The 23,217-nt window shown below is 38.3% G+C and overlaps 3 pseudogenes; 2 read left to right on the forward strand and 1 right to left on the reverse strand.

The window, feature by feature from the left end:
- The first annotated feature begins 4,503 nt into the window (after positions 1-4,503).
- Positions 4,504-5,435, forward strand: LOC110122244 (olfactory receptor 6C74-like; annotated as a pseudogene).
- Positions 5,436-6,489: 1,054 nt separating this feature from the next.
- Positions 6,490-8,266, reverse strand: LOC139033603 (U4/U6 small nuclear ribonucleoprotein Prp4 pseudogene; annotated as a pseudogene).
- A 75-nt stretch (positions 8,267-8,341) lies between these two features.
- On the forward strand, positions 8,342-15,182 carry LOC110122241 (olfactory receptor 6C74-like; annotated as a pseudogene).
- Positions 15,183-23,217: the final 8,035 nt, after the last annotated feature.

Genomic DNA, 23,217 nt, shown 5'->3' on the forward strand with positions numbered 1-23,217 from the left:
ACAAGAATACTGGCGTGGGTTTCCGTTTCCTTCTCCAGGGCATGTTCCCAACCCAGGGGAGCAGTAAAGGATATAAGAAAATAAATAACTAATTTTTCCTACTAGAAATCCAATAGCCTAAACTGAAAATGTTATTTAAGAGATAGTAATATATATCAAAGGGGACAAAAACTAACACTCGAAGTCTCCGGAAAACAAGAGTTAACGATGGGTGAGGGTTGAAGCAGGAGGCTTAGTTCCAGAATTTTCACTTTTGGGACTTTGCTTATGTTATATCTTTAATTTTTTAAAAAAACCTATTTCATTAAAGTAATACTTCAGATTGAAAACATTACACAACAATTAAACCACTTTTAAAATATTTTTAAAATTTTATTTATTTGTTTGGCTGTACCAAGTCTTAGCTATGTCGCGTGGGGTCTTTTATTTTGTTGCAGCGTGCAGACACTTGGTTGCAGCCTGTGAACTTTTTTTTTTTTTTGAGCATGGGTCGTTACAGAGCATTGAGTGGAGTCCCCTGTGCCATCGCCTCCAAATTCCCCCCGTTCTTACTGCCCAGCTTTCCTGTTGCTATGCTTGGTCATATTGAGTGAATTTGCCTATTTCTTGTTCTGTTCTATCTTCGTCAAAATTTTAGAATAAACTTCATCAGCTCTCCTATCAAAATAACTCAATTTTTAATTCATCACATATATTTATTCAGTTACTACTTAGTACCAGGGTTATTCCAGATCCTAAAATTATATGGATGAAAAATATAATAGACAAGATTCTGCTATGATGCAACTGGAATTTTGTAGGAGAACCAGATTTTAAAAGTGAAGAAATGATATGTAGAAATAAATATTGACAGAATTATAAATAATAAAAGTCTTTACATAAAATCCATCAGAAGAGAAACATCTCCTCACAAATGGTTACCTCGCAAATTGACTTTTTTATGGAGATATATTGGGTTGGCCAAAAAGTTCATTCAGGCTTTTCCATGAAAATGTTAAGGTGTTAAGGAAAAATCTGAATGAACTTTTTGGCCAACTCAAGATAACCTGAGGTCTGGAGTTTGGTGATGGAGTGAGAGCGGAGATAGGGAGAGAGGTGACAAAGAGCTCGAGAATGAAATATAGTAAGAAAAGAGTGGAAAAGCATGAAGATGGGACAGGAAGTGAGGACAGGAAGTTATACCAAGGATTCTCTGCTGGCCCCTGGTACCTTGCCATTCAATTAGGTTTCAAGACATAATTTTAGCAAAGATATCGGATAATATGAATTAAATTTTAGAGAACATATTTTTATCTTTTCTGTAGAAAATGGATTGGATGAGGGAAGAAAGCAAAGATTATTTATAAGTCTTCTACAGGCTATTATTAAGACTAGATGGAAGATAATGATTTATTGGATTAGAATAGTGACAGTTGTAGCAGACACAGTCTTCTAAATACAGAATGTTTCCTGCTGGACTGGAAGTAGATAGGTGCCTTTCACTTTTCTTTTTTTTTTTTAATGTGTATTTGTCATGGATATGTAGGATAACTTAGTCATTTATTTTTTTAATTCCTATGGCTTGCAGCTGATGAAAGTGAAAAGTGAAAGTATAGTCTCTCAGTTGTATCCAACTGTTTGCAACCCCATGGGCTGTAGCCCACCGGCTCCTCTGTCCATGGGATTCTCCAGGCAAGAATACTGGAGCGGGTTGCCATTCCCTTCTCCAGGGGATCCTCCCGACCCAGGGACTGAACCCTGGGTCTCCACACTGCAGGTAGATTCTTTACCATCTGAGCCACCAGGGAAGCCCTCTTACAGCTTAGAACTGCCTCAAAAAAAAAAAAAAGTTTTTGTCATATTCTATGTGGAGCTTCTGGATTATAAATTCTCCATTCAGTCATTTTTCATATAGTCTTAACAGCTTGTGCAGTGTTCTCCAGGGAGAAATTTCCTTTAAAATAAATATTTTAAATCAATTAATCCTCTTGAGACATATGACATACTGCTTAAGAAAGGATGACACCTATAATCTTAAAACTACAAAATAAGCAACTGGGCTTTCCATGTAAGACAGAACCATTTCAAAATAAAAAGGAGCCTGAAATCTCCTTTTATTCTTTTTTTCTCTAAACTACTTTAAAAAAAGAAAAAAAAACTATTTGTTTTGCTCTAATCTTGAAAAATATGCTCCAAGTTAAATAAAACATAAATTGGAGAATATTTCCTATCTTAAAAAAATGAGAAGAAATGAAACTAATGAGTTTCTTACTGTGACAAAATCCTTGAATTTACACATTTGAGTGTGTATTACTGAAGCTAATGTTTGCATTAAAATGCAAAATAAAAGTATGGGTTAAAGCAAAATATAAAAACGTGATGGATAGGCAACATTAGAAATTGCCTCTATCCTAAAACTCATGTCAAAAGAAGAAAGTCAAGAATGAAATTGCTAATAAAGATATTAAGGTTTGGGGGAAAAGTCTGTTTTTGTTTTAATTATAATAACTTTGTTGCATGAAAGTGGAAGAAATATTCGATCCCTGTTTCAGTTGAAATATGATGGCATGCAGTTAGAAATATTTTTCTTTCACAAAGTAAACATTAAATTGACTGCTTTAAAACTTACACTGAAGGAATCAGTTGTTCTATTGTAATAAGAAATCTTTGAACCTTTCATTTCCTAGAATCTGGCTTTCAATAGACATCCTTCTCAGCATCAAACATAATCTCAGAAATGCTCTTTATTAAATGAATGTTTTGTTTACCTCAGATAATTGTGAATGCATATTCCTTTAGTACACAGAGTCAGTGTGAATAACGTGGAATATGACACTGGACTGAACATGGGAAATTATTTTTTTATTTATCAAGCAGTAATATTGAATTTAATAGAATTAGAGCCTTTCAAGAACTTTCTAATTTTAATATTATAAGAGAATCTCTTATCTTGTACCTGTAAATTGTCAAAGCAGCTACAGAAGCCCTACCAGCTGAGCTACCAGGGAAGCCTCCCTATCACTGTAATAGTGTTTAAAAACAACGACTATTTTACTTTTATCCAGCAAGAATTTATTTGAGGAATTAGGAAGAAAATAATGTTGTCAAGTAGTTCAGAATACTTGTTTAGAATGTTGTAATTTAAGGTTAGGGTAATGTGTGTGCCCAGTTGCTTAGCTGTGTCAGTTCTTTGTGACTCCATGGACTGTATGTAGCCTGCCAGGCTCCTCTGTAATGGGATTCCCCAGGAAGGATACTGGAGAGGGTTGCCACTTCCTTCTCCAGAAGATCTTCCTGACCTAGACATAAAACCTTGAAGAAGATGAAAAAATAAGAAAACAAGATGGTTAACAGAGTTTCAAATTGTCATGTATTGAACCAGAAAGAAATGAGGTTAGAGGTGAATAAGTAAGAAGTGACTCCCATGGTGACAGGGGGAGACACATGGAGCAGTGATGCACCAGGCATGTCTAGATAATCTTTTATTGTTTATTCTATAACCCTGCTCATTACTGCAGATATTTAGTAAAGTGTGCTATGTAACATTCCATGCAGGATGATATACTTTGTATCTGCTTGACTGAATATTGGAAAAAAGAGCACAACCAGAGTGAGTAAGATGAAAGTAAATTCAAATCTTCAGGAAAAGTGGGAAAAGCAGAACTAAAAGTGGTCATGAGGATTTAAATATTGAAGTTTATAGAAGTTTGATAGAAGTAATTCCCACTTTATATAGGGTAGGGATATTTAGGTCAAGTTATGTTAATTTTTAAAGGCAGTTACCTCAGGTGAAATCTGACTTCCAGAATTATAAAGTTTACTTAAACTGTAATAAACACAAAAAGAGATGTTTGGCAGAGTAGAATTAATCATCATTCTGTAAAATGAAGATAATGACAACCTTTCTTAAGAAAATAGCTTTCTGAAGATCTTTGGAGGCTCTATGTAGCTTTAGAATCTGTGACCCAAGAAGATGGTTTCATTACTTTGTTTTGTTGTGTTGTGTTTTTTTCACTGAAAATATCCTACATATTTTTTTTTTAATTAGTTGGAGGCCAACCACTCCACAACATTGCAGTGGCTTTTGTCACACATTGACAAGAATCAGCCATGGTTTTACATGTGTTCCCCATCCCTATCCCCCCTCCCACCTCCCTCTCCCTCTGGTTTCATTACTTTGTATTTTCATCAGTATAAACATAAGTCATTCTTTTAATAAAGAAAGAAGAAGAAAGTTATGTAAATAATTTAATGTATACTAAATAGATTGGAAACTTTGAAAATACAGACAATACAAGTTAAATACTATTTTTTCTCTTTGTTTCTATTTTTGTATGACTATCATTGTACCATGTTTTCCTTTGGGAACACATGAATTTATGACACTTGAGAAAACAAACAAAAAAAAAACCTCACGATTGCACTCAGTGAAATTTTGAATAAAAATTATATGAACAAATTTTTATAGGCTATTATTCATTTTTGATTATTCTTTCCTTCTTTTTTTTTAAACAGAAGTCAGCAATGAGAAACCACACAACAGTAACAACCTTTATTCTTCTTGGACTAAGCAATGATTCACAATTACAGGTGTTTATTTTTCTTCTCCTTTTTTTCACTTACTTGTTGAGCGTCACTGGAAATCTAATCATCACCACCCTTACCCTGCTAGATTCACACCTCAAGACACCCGTGTATTTCTTTCTTCAACATTTCTCATTTTTAGAAGTCTCATTCACAACTGTCTGCACCCCCAAATTTCTTGTCAGTATGGCAACAGGTGATAAGATCATTTCTTACAACAATTTTGCAGCACAGCTGTTTTTACTATTCTCTTGGGTGCAACCAAATTTTTTCCTCTGGCTGCCATGTCCTATGACCGCTACATGGCCATCTGAAAACCCCTGCATTACATGACCATCATGAGTGGCAGAGTGTGAAATTTATTGGTCTTTGCGTCATGGTTGGCTGGTTTCATAATAATTTTTCCACCACTCCTCGTGGGTCTCCAGCTTGTTTTCTGTGCAGCCAACACTGTAGATCATTTCTTCTGTGATGTATCTCCTATATTACAACTCTCTTGCACAGACACAGATAAAGTAGAAATAGTGACGCTTCTCTCAGCCATTTTAACTCTCCTGGTTACTCTGGTGTTAGTGATTCTCTCCTACATTAACATCATTGGGACTATTCTGAAGATACCACCTCAAAAGAGGAGGAAAGCCTTTTCTACATGTTCTTCTCATGGTGGTTGTGTTCATTTCTTATGGAAGCTGCATCTTCATGTATGTGAAACCATCTGCCAAGCAAAGAGTGTCTTTAAATAAAAGGATACCTCTGCTCAGTACTTCTGTTGCCCCATGATGAATCCTTTTATTTATACACTGAGAAACAGACAAGTGAAATATGCTTTTAAGCTCATGATCAAAAAGATTGAGGTTTTCTCAATGAAGTGAACAACATTAGTAACATTCCTGAGTTTATAAGTAAAGTAAATCAAGAAATCTGGAGTGTGTTGTACATCTCTTTTATGTTTGTATTCTACATAAAATTATTATCTTACTTGACTTACAATGTTCATTGTGACTTTCCTAAAAATCCCAGTCTAACAGATATTTGTAAGGCCTCCTCAGACAGCCATTTTGCCTTTTTGCATTTCTTTTCCATGGGGATGGTCTTAATCCCTGTCTCCTGTACAGTGTCATGAACCTCCGTCCATAGTTCATCAGGCACTCTGTCTATCAGATCTAGTCCCTTAAATCTATTTCTCACTTCCACTGTATAATCATAAGGGATTTGATTTAGGTCACACCTGAATGGTCTAGTGGTTTTCCCCACTTTCTTCAACTTAAGTCTGAATTTGGCAATAAGGAGTTCATGATCTGAGCCACAGTCAGCTCCCAGTCTTGTTTTTGCTGACTGTGTAGAGCTTCTCCATCTTTGGCTGCAAAGAATATAATCAATCTGATTTCGGTGTTGACCATCTGGTGATGTCCATGTGTAGTCTTCTCTTGTGTTGTTGGAAGAGGGTGTTTGCTATGACCAGTGCGTTCTCTTGGCAGAACTCTATTAGCCTTTGCCCTGCTTCATTCTGTACTCTAAGGCCAAATTTGCCTGTTACTCCAGGTGTCTCTTGACACTAGTCTCCTGTAATGAAAAGAACATCCTTTTGGGGTGTTAGTTCTAAAAGGTGTTGTAGATCTTCATAGAACTGTTCAACTTCAGCTTCTTCAGCATTACTGTTTGGGGCATTTCAGCATACTGTTTGGATTACCATGATATTGAGTGGTTTGCCTTGGAAACGAACAGAGATTATTCTGTCGTGGTTTTTTTTTTTTTTTTTTTTTTTTCGTTTTTTAAACAGGATTTTACTCTGCGGCAAGTGTATAATAAAGAAAAAGTTTATGTTTAGGAATACCCATTAGGGATTCTTTTTCCCAGAGTTATCTCCACATGAAGGGTACATATAAATAATCAACAGAAAATAACTTGCACAATAGAGACATCATGTTTGCTTTCTAAAAATTTCATTGAATCTTGACACAATGGCCTAGCTTTGGGTAACACAAAGGATGCCAAACTTCAAAGCAAAATGGAAGACATCTTCTCAAGAGGCAGATGCTCAGTTCTGAACTTCCCGATGCAGTTAGCGTTCCAAGTGAACTCAACAGGATGAGGTAGAACCTCTGCTGCGGAGCGCGGGACACAGCTGCGCTCCACGCCTTCGCCGCCCGCTCCGAGGGCTCTCGCTCTGGCAGGAGCTGTTCAGCCGGCGCCGTGAGCTGCGCCTCTCTGCCCGAGGGCCTCCTGCACACAGCACAGCCGTCCTGCTCTCTGGGTCCCACGGAGTCCTGAAACATGTACCACGTAGTGGAAAGCCAGGTTTCAAGAAGGCAAAGTCCTGAGTGCTCTGAGGGAAGCAAGAGGGCATTCAAACGAAAGATTAATAAAAACAAAATCTACAAAGCTCATGGAGGGGCTTGAAGATGAAAACTACAATTTTTCGACCATGGAAGGGGTTGACCAACACCCAGGGACTGGGCTGCCTGCCTGAAGTGGGAGCTGAGACAGAAATTCAATTCTTTTGAGGATTTATATACATGGTAATTGGCAAAACACATGATAGAACAAAACACATCAATTCCTTTCTTTTGAAAACGGCTCTAAAGGGAGAGTGAGGCTTGAGTCCTTCTTCCATGGTCCTGCCTATTCAGCCATCCAGAGTTTGAAGGTCCTGTCATAGGAGCAAGTGGCTATGAGCTGCCCATCGGAAGAAATGTCTAGGCCCATCACTTTGCCTTCGTGGCCGGCCAGAGTCTTCAGAGGGGACCAGCCTGGGTGAGTCCAGATCTTGGCTGTGTTATCATAGGCACCAGTGAGCAAGAAATTCCCATGGATAGGCTCAAACTTGACACCCGTCACTAAGTTCTGATGGGCAGGGATGGTATAGACACAACGTCGCTGTCGAAGGTCCCATACTTTGCAGGTGTTATCACCACTGCCAGTTGCAATGTGGTAGCCATTGGGGGAGAAATTTATTCCATATATTTCCTTCAGGTGACCTTCTAGGAACATGATACAACGTCCTGTGCGCAGGTCCCAAACTCGACCAAATGCATCCAGTCCCCCAGTGCCAGCCAAAGAGCCATCTTGATGGAAGGCAATGTCATACACACCCATGCTGTGGCCCTCCTGATGCAGGATCTCCTCTTGAGCTTCCAAATCCCACAAGCGCCATGATCGGTCATAGCAGGTGGTACCTAAGAAGCGTCCTGATGGATGCCACGTTACACGGGCCACACGCACTGTGTGGCCTTCAATATCTGCCACCGGTTCATCACTGTCAAGGCTCCACAGCTTCACAGAACCGTCAGCAGCACAAGAGGCCAGATTGACGTCTTTTTGGTCCAAGGAGACCGTGGATTTGGGGTGGAATACGATCGCTCCCACGTTTGTGTTATGGCCTCGAAGAGTGTGAAGGAGGTTGCAATCAGGAACTGACCAGAGCTTGCAAAGCCCACTCCAACAAGCCGTGGCCAGCATTTTGGAATCGGGGCTAAAGTGACAGTAGGAGATAGGCCGATCATCCCCAATCTGACTGCAGAAATTATTCAAAGATCGGAGAGATTTGTGCAGCTCTTGCATCTGGGAGGTTCTAGTTGTCTCAGGAATCTCTTTATGGAGACGGGCCTCTTCCAAGCGTTTCATTGCCCTGGGCAGTGAGTAATTAGCAATCCACAATCTAGCAACCTTCAGGCTGTTTGGTCCTTCATGGTACCAGGTCTGCTGATACGCGCGCGGTGGACAGTCTGAAACGTAGAGCTCGGCTTTCGCTGGGGTTTCGCGGCCACGGGAGCCCAGCATGGCTTCCTCACGACCCTCCTCCACGCAGGCAACCAAAACTAAGGCACCAGATGACTTAGTGGCTCCTGTTGTGAAGAAACCACACATCTATTATGGAAGTTTGGAAGAGAAGGAGAGGGAGCGTCTGGCCAAAGGAGAATCTGGGCTTTTGGGAAAAGAAGGACTCAAAGCAGGAATTGAAGCAGGAAACATTAACATAACCTCTGGAGAAGTGTTTGAAATTGAAGAGCACATCAGTGAGAGACAGGCAGAAGTGTTAGCAGAGTTTGAGAGAAGGAAGCGAGCTCGGCAAATCAACGTTTCCACAGACGACTCAGAGGTCAAAGCTTGCCTTATTCTGTCGTTTTTGAGATTGCATCCAAGTACTGCATTTCAGACTCTTGTTGACCATGATGGATACTCCATTTCTTCTAGGGATTCCTGCCCACAGTAGAATGGTCATCTGAGTTAAATTCACCCATTCCAGTCTATCTTAGTTCGCTGATTCCTAGAATGTCACTCTTCACTGTCACGTTCACTCTTGCCATCTCCTGTTTGAACACACTTCCAATTTGCCTTGATTCATGGACCTAACATTCCAGGTTCCTATGCAATACTGCTCTTTACAGCATCGGACCTTGCTTCTATCACCAGTCACATCCACAGCTGGGTATTGTTTTTGTTTTGGCTCCATCCCTTCATTCTTTCTGGAGTTATTTCTCCACTGATCTCCAGTACCATATTGGGCACCTACCGACCTGAGGAGTTTCTCTTTCAGTATCCTATCATTTTGCCTTTTCATACTGTTCATGGGTTTCTCAAGGCAGGAATGCTGAAGTAGTTTGCCATTCCCTTCTCCAGTGGACCACATTCTGTCAGACCTCTCCACATCTTTTAGCTGTGAAAAGAAGAGAAGCAAAAAGCAAAGGAGAAAAGGAAAGATATTCCCATCTAAATGCAGAGTTCCAAAGAATAGCAAGGACAGATAAGAAAGCCTTCCTCACTGATCAATGCAAAGAAATAGAGGAAAACAACAGAATGGGAAAGATTAGAGATCTCTTCAAGAAAATTAGAGATACCAAGGGAACATTTCATGCAAAGATGGGCTCAATAAAGGATAGAAATGGTATGGACCTAACAGAAGCAGAAGATATTAAGAAGAGGTGGCAAGAATACACAGAAACTATACAAAAAAGATCTTCATGACCCAGATACCCAGATAATCACGATGGTGTGATCACTCACCTAGAGCCAGACATCCTGGAATGTGAAGTCAAGTGGGCCTTAGAAAGCATCACTATGAACAAAGCTAGTGGAGGTGATGGAATTCCAATTGAGCTATTTAAAATCCTGAAAGATGATGCTGTGAAAGTGCTGCACTCAATATGCCAGCAAATATGGAAAACTCAGCAGTGGCCACAGAACTGGAAAAGGTCAGTTTTCATTCCAATCCCAAAGAAAGGCAATGCCAAAGAATACTTGAACTACCGCACAATTGCACTCATCTCACACACTAGTAAAGTAATGCTCAAAATTCTCCAAGCCAGGCTTCAACAGTACGTGAACTGTGAACTTTCAGATGTTCAAGCCAGATTTAGAAAAGGCAGAGGACCCAGAGATCAAATTGCCAACATCCACTGGATCATTGAAAAAGCAAGAGAATTCCAGAAAAGCATCTACTTCTGCTTTATTGACTATGCTGAAGCCTTTGACTGTGTGGATCACAACAAACTCTGGAATATTCTGAAAGAGATAAGAATACCAGAACACATGACCTGCTTCTTGAGAAATCTGTATGCCGGTCAGGAAGCAAAAGTTAAAACTGGACATGGAACAACAGACTGCTTCCAAATAGGGAAAGGAGCACATCAAGGCTGTATTGTCACCCTGCTTATTTAACTTATATGCAGAGTACATCACGAGAAACGCTGGGCTGGAAGAAGCACAAGCTGGAATCAAGATTGCCGGGAGAAATATCAATCACCTCAGATATGCAGATGACGCCACCCTTATGGCAGAAAGTGAAGAGGAACTAAAAAGCCTCTTAATGAAAGTGAAAGAGGAGAGTGAAAAATTTGGCTTAAAGCTCAACATTCAGAAAACAAAGATCAAGGCATCTAGTCCCATCACTTTGTGGCCAATAGATGGGGAAACAGTGGAAACAGTGTCAGACTTTATTTTTTGGGGCTGAAAAATCACTGTACATGGTGATTGCAGCCATGAAATTAAAAAGACGCTTACTCCTTGGAAGGAAAGTTATGACCAACCTAGATAGCATATTAAAAAGCAGAGACATTACTTTGCCAGCAAAGGTCTGTCTAGTCAAGGCTATGGTTTTTCCAGTGGTCATGTATGGATGTGAGAGTTGGACGGTGAAGAAAGCTGAGTGCTGAAGAATTGATGCTTTTGAACTGTAGTGTTGGAGAAGACTCTTGAGAGTCCCTTGGACTGCAAGGAGATCCAACCAGTCCATCCTAAAGGAGATCAGTCCTGGGTGTTCATTGAAAGGACTGATGCTGAAGCTGAAAGTCCAATACTTTGGCCACCTCATGCGATGAGTTGACTCATTGGAAAAGACCCTGATGCTGGGAGGGATTGGGGTAGGAGGAGAAGGGGACGACAGAGGATGAGATGGCTGGATGGCATCACTGACCTGATGGACATGATTTTTAGTAAACTCCGGGAGTTGGTGATGGACAGGGAGGTGTGCTGCGATTCATGAGGCCCCAAGGAGTCAGACACGACTGAGCGACTGAACTGAACTGAATTGTTAATAATTATGCATTTAGCCTAAGATACAATGTTTTCTATAACAAGCTATGTTCTCCATCTAATATTCTTACTATTTATTATTAATTAAAATAAAATACTATTTTCTCTTTCTCCCTCCAAATATTTATCTATATATCTGGGATTTCTAAGCATGAATGTGTGGAAGGGCAATCATATATTAGGCAAATTATATTTAATTCTTTGGAAATACTTTAAAAGTAGTTATATCTATACATATATTAAATTATTCAGTGCCTAGAGAGAACACTTTATAATATACAATTTTGCTGTCCTTTGGGAAATGGTGTTCATGAATCTCATCCTCCTGAGAATTCTCCATCATCTTTAGATATTTTCCTTCAGGGCACAGAAGCATAAACACTACATGTGGTCAAGAGTTTATTAATTTGTATGGCACGCTGGGTAGTACATAGAAAAGTATTCAGTATATAATGGGGACTTTAAAGTAGTAGACTAAAAACTGTGTTAAAAGTTCTATTCAAATTGTTTCAAACTTTGAAGTATATGTAACAAACTATAATCATAGATTATGAAGTGGAGTGAAATCCATTTGGAGAAGAATGAAATATCAGTACACTATTCAGCATTATGACAAAAACTAAATATTGAGGCAAAGATAGTTCACATGAATGAATATGTACATTTGTCTTCTGTAAAGATGTTGGTTTTTTAAATGTTTTTGGTACAATGATTTAGGACTCAACATATGAAAATAATTGGTATGTCTTAAAATGTAAAGATAATATTTTTTTATACATATGTGTGTATATATATATACACACATTAGTTCTATTTTACCTTATTTTTGTTAACCTTTTAAATTTTGATTTAGGGGAAAACAGTGAAAGAAGTGTAATGCAACATAACAAAAAGTTAGTCTTGAAATTCCTTTTTTTTTTTTTGTAATATAGCTGGCATTCACAATATCTAACACAGCTAACCCTAACTGTGTCCATAGGCTTTCTTTCTAATGGTTTGTAATGTAAATTTTTTATAGCCTCTGTTGGGGAATCGTTGGTGTGATATGACTGGTGAAGCTGGACAAAGGAATGATGTAACATGATAAAATTCTTATAAGATTATTTAGATATGTGCATTCTACAATTGTTGTCATTATGATAAATTGTGTAAATGAGAAAAAAAAATTGTAACAGATTGCTGCACAATTTTCTGAATGTTCAAAGAGTGTCCAAGAAAAATGTCATCTCTTTTTATTCATAAATTTCTATATACTAGCATACGTATGGTTTTGATACATGAATTTGAGCAAATACACTATATTCTGCTTGCTTTACTACTAATGTTTTACTACTAAGAGGACAATAGAGAGAACACATTTTCAATTAATCTTCATGTCCACTTTTACTGGCTGTGCAAGCTTGAATAATCTGTCTCACTCAATATATGCCAGTGAGGGGAATAGTTGTAAATAGACAATATTTATTTACTTGCACATTACCCAGACACATAATATCCTTACAATAGGGACATATGTGTCTCTTAATATTTGTGTCACCCTATTATGTGATTCATTATGTATTGAAATTTATCAGGTAATCGTCTTTTTTTAGACTAAGCTTCTCTCAAAATTGTTCATGTTTTCAGTCTGTATTTTAGATGGAGAACAAAAAGGTAAGTGTAAGGAATACTTATAGCAGATGGAGAATAGCAGATGGAGAGAAATTTCATTCATAAAATTTTCCTCCTTTAATATCTACATATTTTAACCTTACTTTAATTTTTCCTTCAAACTCACTACCCTATCCCTGAAAAACCTTTCTTACCTCTCTTGATTTACATAGAGCTTTACCATTATGTTTATATTTCTCTTCTTTTAACTTCCTCCACTTCATCCAATCTCATGATGTCATATCTATATTTCTCTCTTTGCTTCTGTATCCCTTATCCTTATTTTTCACTTTTTTCTACCACATCCATTCTCAGAATCTTAACCAGCAGAGGAAAATTGCAGTTTCTCAATACACACATTGACTTTACAGACTGTACTTGCAGATTTTGTTTTAGCATACAAAATGGGAAGGATAGGTTACATCAGAGACCAAGGAGATGGAAATACTATAAAGAACGAAAAATAAGACTTTTAAAAAATTCTATTTATTTAGCTAGTTATTTTTGGCTGAGCTTCCCAGGTGGCTTGGAGAGTAATGAGGGAGACCTGGGTTGGATCCCTGGGTTGGGAAGATCCCCTGGAGAAAGAAATGACAACCCACTCCAGTATTCTTGCCTGGAGAATTCCATGGTCAGAGGAACCTGGCAGCCAGTCCATGGGGTCGCAAAGAGTCGGACACAACCGAGCAACTGACACATACACATTTTTGGCTACTCTGGGTCTTCGTTGCTGTGCGGGCTTTCTCTAGTTCCTGGGAGTGTGGTCTACTCTGCATTGTTGTAGGGTACGGGCTTTTCATTGGAGTGGCTTCTCTCGTTGCAGAGCACAGGCGCGCGAGTGCAGGGTCGGTAGTTGTGATTCAGGGGCCTACTCGCTGTGCAGCATATGAGATTCTCTTGAACCAGGAGTCTAACTGGTGTCCCCTTCATTGCAAGGCGGACTCTCAACCACTGGACCACCAGGGAAACCTAAGAACAGAAATAAGACTATTTCCAATGCCCCATATTAATTTATATGAAATCGGATCAGGTTAGCTATGAAGATAAATGAGTCTAAGATCAGGCATTTGAGTTTGGTTAATTGAGTAAAATGGAAAAGATGTACTAGCTCTGTTTATTGAGGATGAATAGTGTGTGTGTGTGTGTGTGTGTGTGTGTGTGTATGAAACCAGGGCTTCAATGATAGATATAATTTTGGTTCCCATCTGAGAACTTAATTGAACAGGAAATGGCATATATCTAAACTCTTGCATGATATAAAGAGAAAAAGCAGTCTTTATACTTTAAAAGTTCTCTATATCCCTGATTGACTTACATAAAAACTGTCAACAATTAGTGCTGTTATGTAGATTATTCTCTAAAAGAACTGCAAGCTGAACTTTCAATTAATCTATCCAGATATTTTGCTCATGTATTGCTGTACATAAAAATTGCTTTGCCAACTTTACCTTAAATAATGATTATCCCTGTTATGTCTCCATTTGGTACATTTTTTTTTTCTTTTTCTTCTATTCAGACAGAGCAATTGTCAGAAAACTGGAATGGGAATCATACAAGGGTGGTAGTGTTTCTTCTAGCAGGTTTAACAAGTGACCCACAAATGAAAATTGTTTTATTTACCTTCCTACTACTCACCTACTTGCTAAGCATCACTGGCAATCTGATTAGCATCACACTTACCCTGGTAGATACTCACCTGAAGACCCCCATGTACTTTTTCCTTCAAAATTTTTCTTTTTAGAAATTTCATATACTACTACATGCATCCCTAAATTGCTGGTTATGATGGCAACAGGAGACAAAACCGTTTCCTATAACAGTTGTGTGACTCAAGTGTTTTTTGCCTTCCTTCTTGGAGCGTCTGAATTTTACTTACTGGCAGCAATGTCCTACGACCGCTATGTTGCCGTCTGTAAGCCCCTGCATTACACAACCATCATGAACGGTAAAATCACATGCAGCTTGTCCTCAGCTGTTGGTTGGCTGGATTTTTGGTCATCTTTCCACCACTCCTCTATGGCCTAAACCTTGACTTCTGTGCCTCTAACTTTGTTGATCATTTCTATTGCGACACCACTCCCCTCCTACAAATCTCCTGCTCAGATACAAAGTTAATCGAGATGATGGGATTCATCTCAGCTGTGGTGACATTGGTGATCACATTGGTAGTGGTGACCCTATCGTATACCTGTATTGCCTTGACCATTCTAAGAATTCCCTCAGCTAGTCACAGGAGAAAGGCTTTTTCAACGTGCTCTTCTCACATGATTGTGATATCCCTTTCTTACGGCAGCTTCACCTTTATGTTTGTTAAACCTTCAGTCAAACCAAGAACATCTTTTTCCAAAGGAATTTCAGGGCTCAACGCCTCTGTTGCACCGCTTTCGAACACTTTCATTTCTACCTTAAGGAACCAACAAGTGAAGAAAGCCTCATGAATAGGATACACAGAGTTGCTTCTTTCTCAAAGAAATGAATGTGATTTGCACTATACATAAAGAAGATAAGCGAAAGGGCATCAATCAACAGCAGCATATCCAATGTAGTTCTAATACATATTTCCTTCACTTTTCCTCTCATTTCTACAATATTAATCTTTATTTAAAGCTTTATTTTTATACAAATTTTGTGCTAGAATTTTAATTTTATTTGTATTCTTCTATAGAGATTTATTTTGAATCTCACCTTCTTTGTACATGTGAAAGAAATTGAGACACATTTTTAATTTGTTTCTTTATCTCTCAGTTCTAGTTAGTCAAGCCTAAAAGTATCCTTACATTTGAACTATATTTAAAGCAGCTTGTGATGCCATGTTATTACTATCTTTTCGTTGTTATCACTTAATACCTACTTAAATCTAATATTCATTTATATTTTTATACTACTAATTTATTAATGCACATTCTATTTAAAATAATAGAAAATTATAACATGAATTAATATAATGTTCATATTCATATGTTTAATGTTTATTAAAATATAATTATTGTTTTAATACATTATTTAGAAATTAGTTCTTTATAAGAACATAGATTTGAATACTATCTTATGAGCAAAATAAATGATAGGCAGGAAGAAAACTACATACAATATGTAATTTACCAGACAATTTTATATGCTTATTTAAAAATCATAAAATGAACTATATTTTAAAGGCTATTTGGGTCTTAAACATAATTTTAAGGAAAATGTATATTCAAACAAATTATTACATTTTTGGTGATAATTTAAGTATCATTTTTATCCATTTTGTGAAAGTAGAGCTAATGACCCTGAACCATTATTAAACTTTTAGAAATCTTAAGAACCCAAAAGTTGAAGAACATATATATATACATTTTGAGGCAATCTAATTAAAATAAGGGGACTTCCCTGGTATAAGACTTAAGGATCTCTAAATTCCTGACTAATTTTGATTCTGTTATGTGTTAATTGGGAGGAATGTCCTTTAAAAACATATTGTTCAAGTTAAACCACTACTTTATCATTGAGCTATTCTGAAATATTATATATATTTTAAAGATCTATCATCTACTTTGTACTTAACATAGAGCATGTACTGAAACTCTTGATAAGGATCCAGCAATTTTAAACTAAAATATTCCAATTCCTATTTCTTTCCGTACCAAGGTAGATTAGAGTTACATCATCTGTCATTTTCATTATTTCAGTTTGTCTATGAAATATCAATTTGATTATTTCTATTCATGCCAGTACCATCACCTCTGAATTATGAATCCTCAGAGAATTTTCTACCACTTTTTTGTTTGTTTTTGATTAAATTTCATCTCTAACACAACTTTTAAATAGAAGTACAACTTACTTCTTAAGAAGGCTTCCATGTGAAATATTAAAATACTTTATCCTTAAATGCTTTCACCTTTTCAACTCTACTGAAGTAGTCTGAACAACAAATATGGTATTAGAGATAAGAACTCAGTTTATTGACTACTCAGTAAATGACAGAAACTGTTCGGTGTTTTATGTAAATCATATAATTCTGGAAACAATAGTGTGATATAAAAATTATTATTGTTATGCATAAGAGAAAAGGATAGCTCAGTGAAGCTACTAGAAAGAAAAATCAAGAAAACAATCCTATTAATAATTGCATCAAAAAGAGTAAATTGCTCAAGAAGAAATTTAACCAGGGATGTGAAATATTTCTATTCTGAAAGTATAAAACATTGATGAAAGGCATTGAGTATGATGCAAATATATGGAAAGATATCTTGTGTTTATAGATTAAAGAATTAATTATGTTGTTAATATATCCACACTATCCAAAGTTATCTATAGATTTAATGAAATCCCTGTTAAGACCCCTATGACAGTTTTCACAAAACTAGAACAAATAATCCTAAAATTTATAGGGAATCACAATAGATCCCAAATAGTCAATGAAATTTTCAGAAAAAAGAACAGTGCTGGAGATAACACACTCCATTACTTCAGACCATACTATAAAGTTACAGTCATCAAATCAGTATGGTCTTGCAAAGAAAAAAATAAAAAGACAGAGATCAATGGAACAGAATAGAAAGCCCAGAAACAGTGCATGATGGCTAAGTCACTTCAGTCACATCCAACTCTTTGTGACCCTATGGACTGTAGCCCACCAGCCTCCTCTGTCCATGAGATTCTCCAGGTAAGAATACTGGAGTGGGTTGCCATTCCCTAGCAAACAACTCATTTAAAATTGGGCAGAGGACCTGAATAGACATTTTCCCAAAGAAGACATATAGATGGCCAACAGGCCCATGAAAAGGTGCTCAACATCCCTGATCATAAGGAAAAAGCCAATCAAAACCACAATGAGATACCATGTCAAACCTATCAGCATGGTTATCATCCAAAAGACAGTAAATAATAAGTGTTGGTGAGAATGTGGGAAAAAGGCAGCCCTTGTGCACTGTTGATGTGAATTTAAATTGACACAGCCATTGTGGAGAACATCATGGATATTACTCAAAAATTAAAAATAGAACTACCATACAATCCAGCCATTCCACTCCTGGATATTTATCTAAAGAAAGAAAAAATACTAATTTGAAAAAAAAATATGCACCCCAATGTTCATAGTAGCATTATTTGTAGTAGCGAAGATATGGAAATAACCTAAACTCTATCAAGAGATGAATGGATAAGGAAGAAGGGGTGCCTGTATATAGGCAATTGAGTATTACTCAACCATGAAAAGAAATGAAATTTTATCATTTGTGGAAACATGATGAAGCTGAAGGGTATTATACTTAAGGAAGTAAGTCAGACAGAGAAAGATGAATACCAAATGTTTCACTTATATGTGGAATCAAAAATAAAACAAACAAATTTAACAGAGCAAAAAGAGACTGACAGATACAGAGAAGGAACTAGGGATTACCAAAGGGAAGAGGAGTTGGTGGAGGGTTAAAATAGGTGAAGGGGATTAAAAGATATGAAGTGCTATTTTTAAAACAAATTACTTAGGGAGATGAAAATGTCAGAGCAGGAAGTTGCTGAGCTCACCTGCCCCAATGAATACTTTGAAAACACATCTACCTATGGAAAAATTCTCACTGAAAACAAATTGGAGACTGCCAGAAAGATTGCTATACAACCAAAGCTGTAAAGAAAGATCCCCTGAGTCAGGTAGGAAGGAGAAAGAAGCAATCAGGTAGGGAGCTGCACCCCTAGGAGGGGACACTGAAGAGGGGAGAGGTTACATGGACTCAGAAATCCTCTCTGGGGAGTGAGCGATTTGAACACATATCCTCCAGAGTCCTAGAGTCTAACACTGGGAAAACAGGTTTCCTTGGCTGACTTGAACACCCATGGAGCTGGCAGCAGGGCTTTGGGAAACTTAGACTCTGTGAAGAGCACATATGCTTGCTTGCTCCTGAAACAAGGTGGAAGAAGCAGATGGAGCCTGCCTGGGACGCTGATCATTTCCCCGCGCTGGCCACGGGTGTGCTCTGGCCGATGTCAAGTGTTCACTTCAGCCCGTCTTGCTGCATGGTGCAGCTCCCAACGAGGGCAAGGGCTGTCACTGCTGAGGACAGGCAACAGTAAGGGATGAAGTCAGTTAGATCTGGCACTACATCTGAACAAGGTAGGGTGGCCTTCGCTGGTGGTACTCACTCATAGAGGTAGCATATCAGGTCCAGTCTTGAATACTGGTGTGCCAGAGCCACCCCAGAACACACCCTGGCCTGTAACAGGGCCCCTCTGGCCCCTCTTACTCCAGCTCTAACCCCTTCTGGATAAAGACGCTGATGATGAGAGTCAGGGAGAGCACACACTTAAAGGAAACAGGAAATCAGATATAACCTGACCCTCAGTGCTTCTCCTTCAGCACCAAGAGACAGTCCATATCCCTGATGGGGCTGTGTTGGCCTCTGACCATGGAAAAAAACCCCAACTTACATCTGGCTCTGACTCTAGCCCCTTCATCTCCAACCACCATCCCACCAAGTTAATAGCCGCCAGCACACTCCAGGGGAAGATAAGATTTGTGCTCATTTCTGATCCAGATCTCTGACCAAAGTCACACACAGACTGTATAGTGATGCACCCACACAAGACAGCCTTCAAAAAAGGGATAGATGTGACTGTTTCACTGAATTTCATAAAGACGGAAATTTAAGCAAAAAGAAGTTGGAGTAATTTGTTTCAAATCAAACAAAAGAAATTTGAACAAACAACTAGTGAAATGAAAACAAATAATTTAACAGATAAACAGTTCAAAATATTAGTAATGAAAATGTTAACTGAACTAAGGAAAAAAATAGACGAACACAGTGAGAATTTTAACAAGGAACTAGAAAATATGAAAAAAGAAAACTGTCAGAGCTGGCTATTGTTCAGTTGTTCAGTCATGCCCGACTCTTTGGACTGCAGCATGCCAAGCTTCCCTGTTCTTCATTATCTCCTGGACTTTGCTGAAACTCGTGCCCATTGAGTTGGTAATAACATCTAATCATCTCATCCTCTGTCATCCCCTTCTCCTCCTACCTTCAATCTTTCCCAGCATCAGGCTTTTTGCCAATGAGTCAGCTCTTCACATCAGGTGCCCAAAGTATTGGAGCTTCAAATTCAGCATCAGTCCTTCCAATGAATATTCAGGGTTGATTTCCTTTAGGGTTGACTGGTTTGATCTCCTTGCTGTCCAAGGGATTCTCAAGAGTCTTCTCCAGCAACATAGTTTGAAAGCATCAGTTCTTTGGCATTCTGCCTTCTTTATGATTCAGCACTCACATCCATACATGACTACTGGAAAAATCATAGCTTTGACTATATGGATTTTTGTTGGCAAAGTGATGTCTCTGTGTAGGTTTATCATAGCTTTTCTTCCAAGGAGCAAGTGTCTTTTAACTTCATGGCTGCAGTCACCTTCTGCAGTGATTTTGGAGCCCAAGAAAATAAAATCTGTCACTGCTTCCACTTTTTCCCCATCTGTTTGCCATGAAGTGATGGGACCAGATGCCATGATCTTAGTTTTTTGAATGTTGAGTTTTAAGCCAGCTTTTTCACTCTCTTCTTTCACTTTCATCAAGAGGCTCTTTAGTTCCTCTTTGCTTTCTGCCATTAAAGTGGTATCATCTGCATATCTGAGGTTGTTGATATTTCTCCCAGAAATCTTGATTCCAGCTTGTGAGTCATCCAGCCCAGCATTTCATATGATGTACTCTGCATATAAGTTAAAAAAGCAGAGTGACAATATACAGCCTTGGCATACTCCTTTTCTAATTTTGAACCAGTCCATTGTTCCATGTCCAGTTCTAAATATTTCCTCTTGAACTGCATACAGGTTTCTCAGGAGGCAGGTATTCCATTCCAGGGGGGGCTGGTATTCCATCTCTCAGAATTTTCCACAGTTTGTTGTGATCCACACAGTCAAAGTCTTTAGCATAGTCAATGAAGCAAAATAGATGTTTTTCTGGAACTGTCTTGCTTTTTCTATGATCCAGTGTATGTTGGCAATTTGATCTCTGGTTCCTCTGCCTTTTCTAAATCCAGCTTGCACATCTGGAATTCTCAGTTCAGGTACTCTTGAAGCCTTTTTTCAAGGATTTTGAGCATAATCTTGCTAGCATGTGAAATGAATGCAATTGTATGGTAGTTTGAACATTGGCATTGCTTTTCTTTGGGATTGGAGTGAAAAATGACCTTTTCCAGTCCTGTGACCACTGCTGAATTTTCCAGTTTTCCAAATTGCTGGCATAATGAGTGCAGCACTTTAACAACATCATCTTTTAGGATTTGAAATAGCTCAGCTGGAATTCCATCACCTCCACTAGTTTTGTTTGTAGTAATGCTTCCTAAGGCCCACTTGAGGATGTCTGGCTCTAGGTGAGTGACCACATGATCATGGTTATCTGAGTCATTAAGAGCTTTTTTTTGTACAGTTCTGCTGTATATTCTTGCTACCTATTGTTAATATCTTCTGCTTCTGTTAGGCTTTTGCAATTTTTTGTCCTTTATTGTGCCCATCTTTGCATGAAATGTTCCCTTGATATCTCTAATTTTCTTAAAGAGATCTCTAGTCTTTAACATTCTGTAGTTTTCCTCTATTTCTTAAGAAGGCTTTCTTATATCCCGTTGCTATTTTTGGAACTCTGCATTCAGTTGGGTATATCTTTCCCTTTGCCTTTCACTTCTCTTCTTTACTCAGCTATTTGTAAGGCCTCCTCAGACAACCATTTTGCCTTCTTGCATTTCTTTTTCTTGGGATGGTTTTGGTCACCGCCTCCTATACAATGTCATGAACCTCTGTCCATAGATATTCAGGCACCCTAACAGGTCTAATCCCTTGAATCTATTCATCACTTCCACTGTGTAATCATAAGAGATTTGATTTAGGTCATACCTGAATGGCCTAGTGGTTTTCCCTACCATACTCAATTTAAATCTGAATATTGCAATAATTGATGATCTGAGTCACAGTCAGTTCCAGGTCTTGTTTTTGTTCACTGTATAAGGCCTCTCCATCTGTGGCTGCAAAGAATATAATCAATCTGATTTCAGTATTCAACATCTGGACATGTTCATGTAGAGAGTCGTCTTTTGTGTTGTTGGAAGAGGGTGTTTGATATAACCAGTGTGTTCCCTTGGCAAAGCTCTGTTAGCCTTTGCCCTGCTTCATTTTGTACTCCAAGGCCAAACCTGTAAGGATTAAAGACATACATATCCATTAGTTATAAGCAGAAAAATAAAGGGTCATGAGAGAAGACACAGGGACATAGTAAACAAATTAAACAAATATGAAATATCAGTCCAAGTAAGCAGGTTTTGAAAATATATATTTTATATAGTATGAGAAAAATAGCATAGCATGTAAAGCAAAAAATAATTTATTTCTATCTTCAATAGTCAGGCTGTGAAAGGTTATTGCTGAACCATGAAAGATGCCAGGATTCTTGGCCACCAGAGGAGAAGAATTCAATCCAGGGCCAGTGATAAGGCTTGATCTCTCAGAGCTTTTGTGTAATCAAGTTTTATTAAAGTATAAAAGATACAGAGAAAGCTTCTGACATAGACATCAGAAGCAAACAGAAAGAGTGCCCCCTGCTAGTCTTTAGCAGGAAGTTATATACCTACTAGCAGGCTGCTAATTAGAGAAAGGAAATGTCTCAAAACTCAGAGAGTGGCACCAGGCCCCTCACCCACAACATGCATTTTGAGATAACATTGGCACAAGGTGAGTCATCCTGGGCCATAAAATGATTGACATGAATCTTGAAGAAAGGCAGGTTTCCAAGCAAATACATAGTCTCATTAACATAGATTAGGAGAACAATTGTATGAGTAAAACATACTGGCTTTTTGAGCCGTTATCGGTTCTGGTCTTAGTCGGAACAGACTTGAAGAAAGACAGTTCAGTTCAGTTCAGTCACTCAGTTGTGTCCGACTCTTTGTGACCCCGTGAACTGCAGTGTGCCAGGCTTCCCTGTCCATCACCAACTCCTGGAGATTACTCAAACTCATGTCCGTTGAGTCGGTGATGCCATCCAACCATTTCATCCTCTGTCGTCCCCTTCTCCTCTCATCTTCAATCTTTCCCAGCATCAGGGTCTTTTCAAATGAGTCAGCTCTTCGCATCAAGTGGCCAAAGTATTGGAGTTTCAGCTTCAACATCAGTCCTTCCAATGAACACCCAGGACTGATCTCCTTCAGGATGGACTGGTTGGATCTCCTTGCAGTCCAAGGGACTCTCAAGAGTCTCCAACACCACAGTTCAAAAGCATCAATTCTTTGGCGCTCAGTTTTCTTTATAGTCCAACTCTCACATCCATACATGACTACTGGAAAAACCATAGCTTTGACTAGAAGGACCTTTGTTGGCAAAGTAATGTCTCTGCTTTTTAATATGCTGTCTAGGTTGGACACAACTAGAGTCAGACACGACTGAGGGACTGAACTGAACTGAATTAGGTTGGTTGTAACTTTTCTTCCAAGGAGTAAGAGTCTTTTAATTTCATGGCTGCAGTCACC

This window comes from Odocoileus virginianus, unplaced genomic scaffold (assembly GCF_023699985.2).
Source record: "Odocoileus virginianus isolate 20LAN1187 ecotype Illinois unplaced genomic scaffold, Ovbor_1.2 Unplaced_Scaffold_21, whole genome shotgun sequence".
Taxonomy (NCBI): domain Eukaryota; kingdom Metazoa; phylum Chordata; class Mammalia; order Artiodactyla; family Cervidae; genus Odocoileus; species Odocoileus virginianus.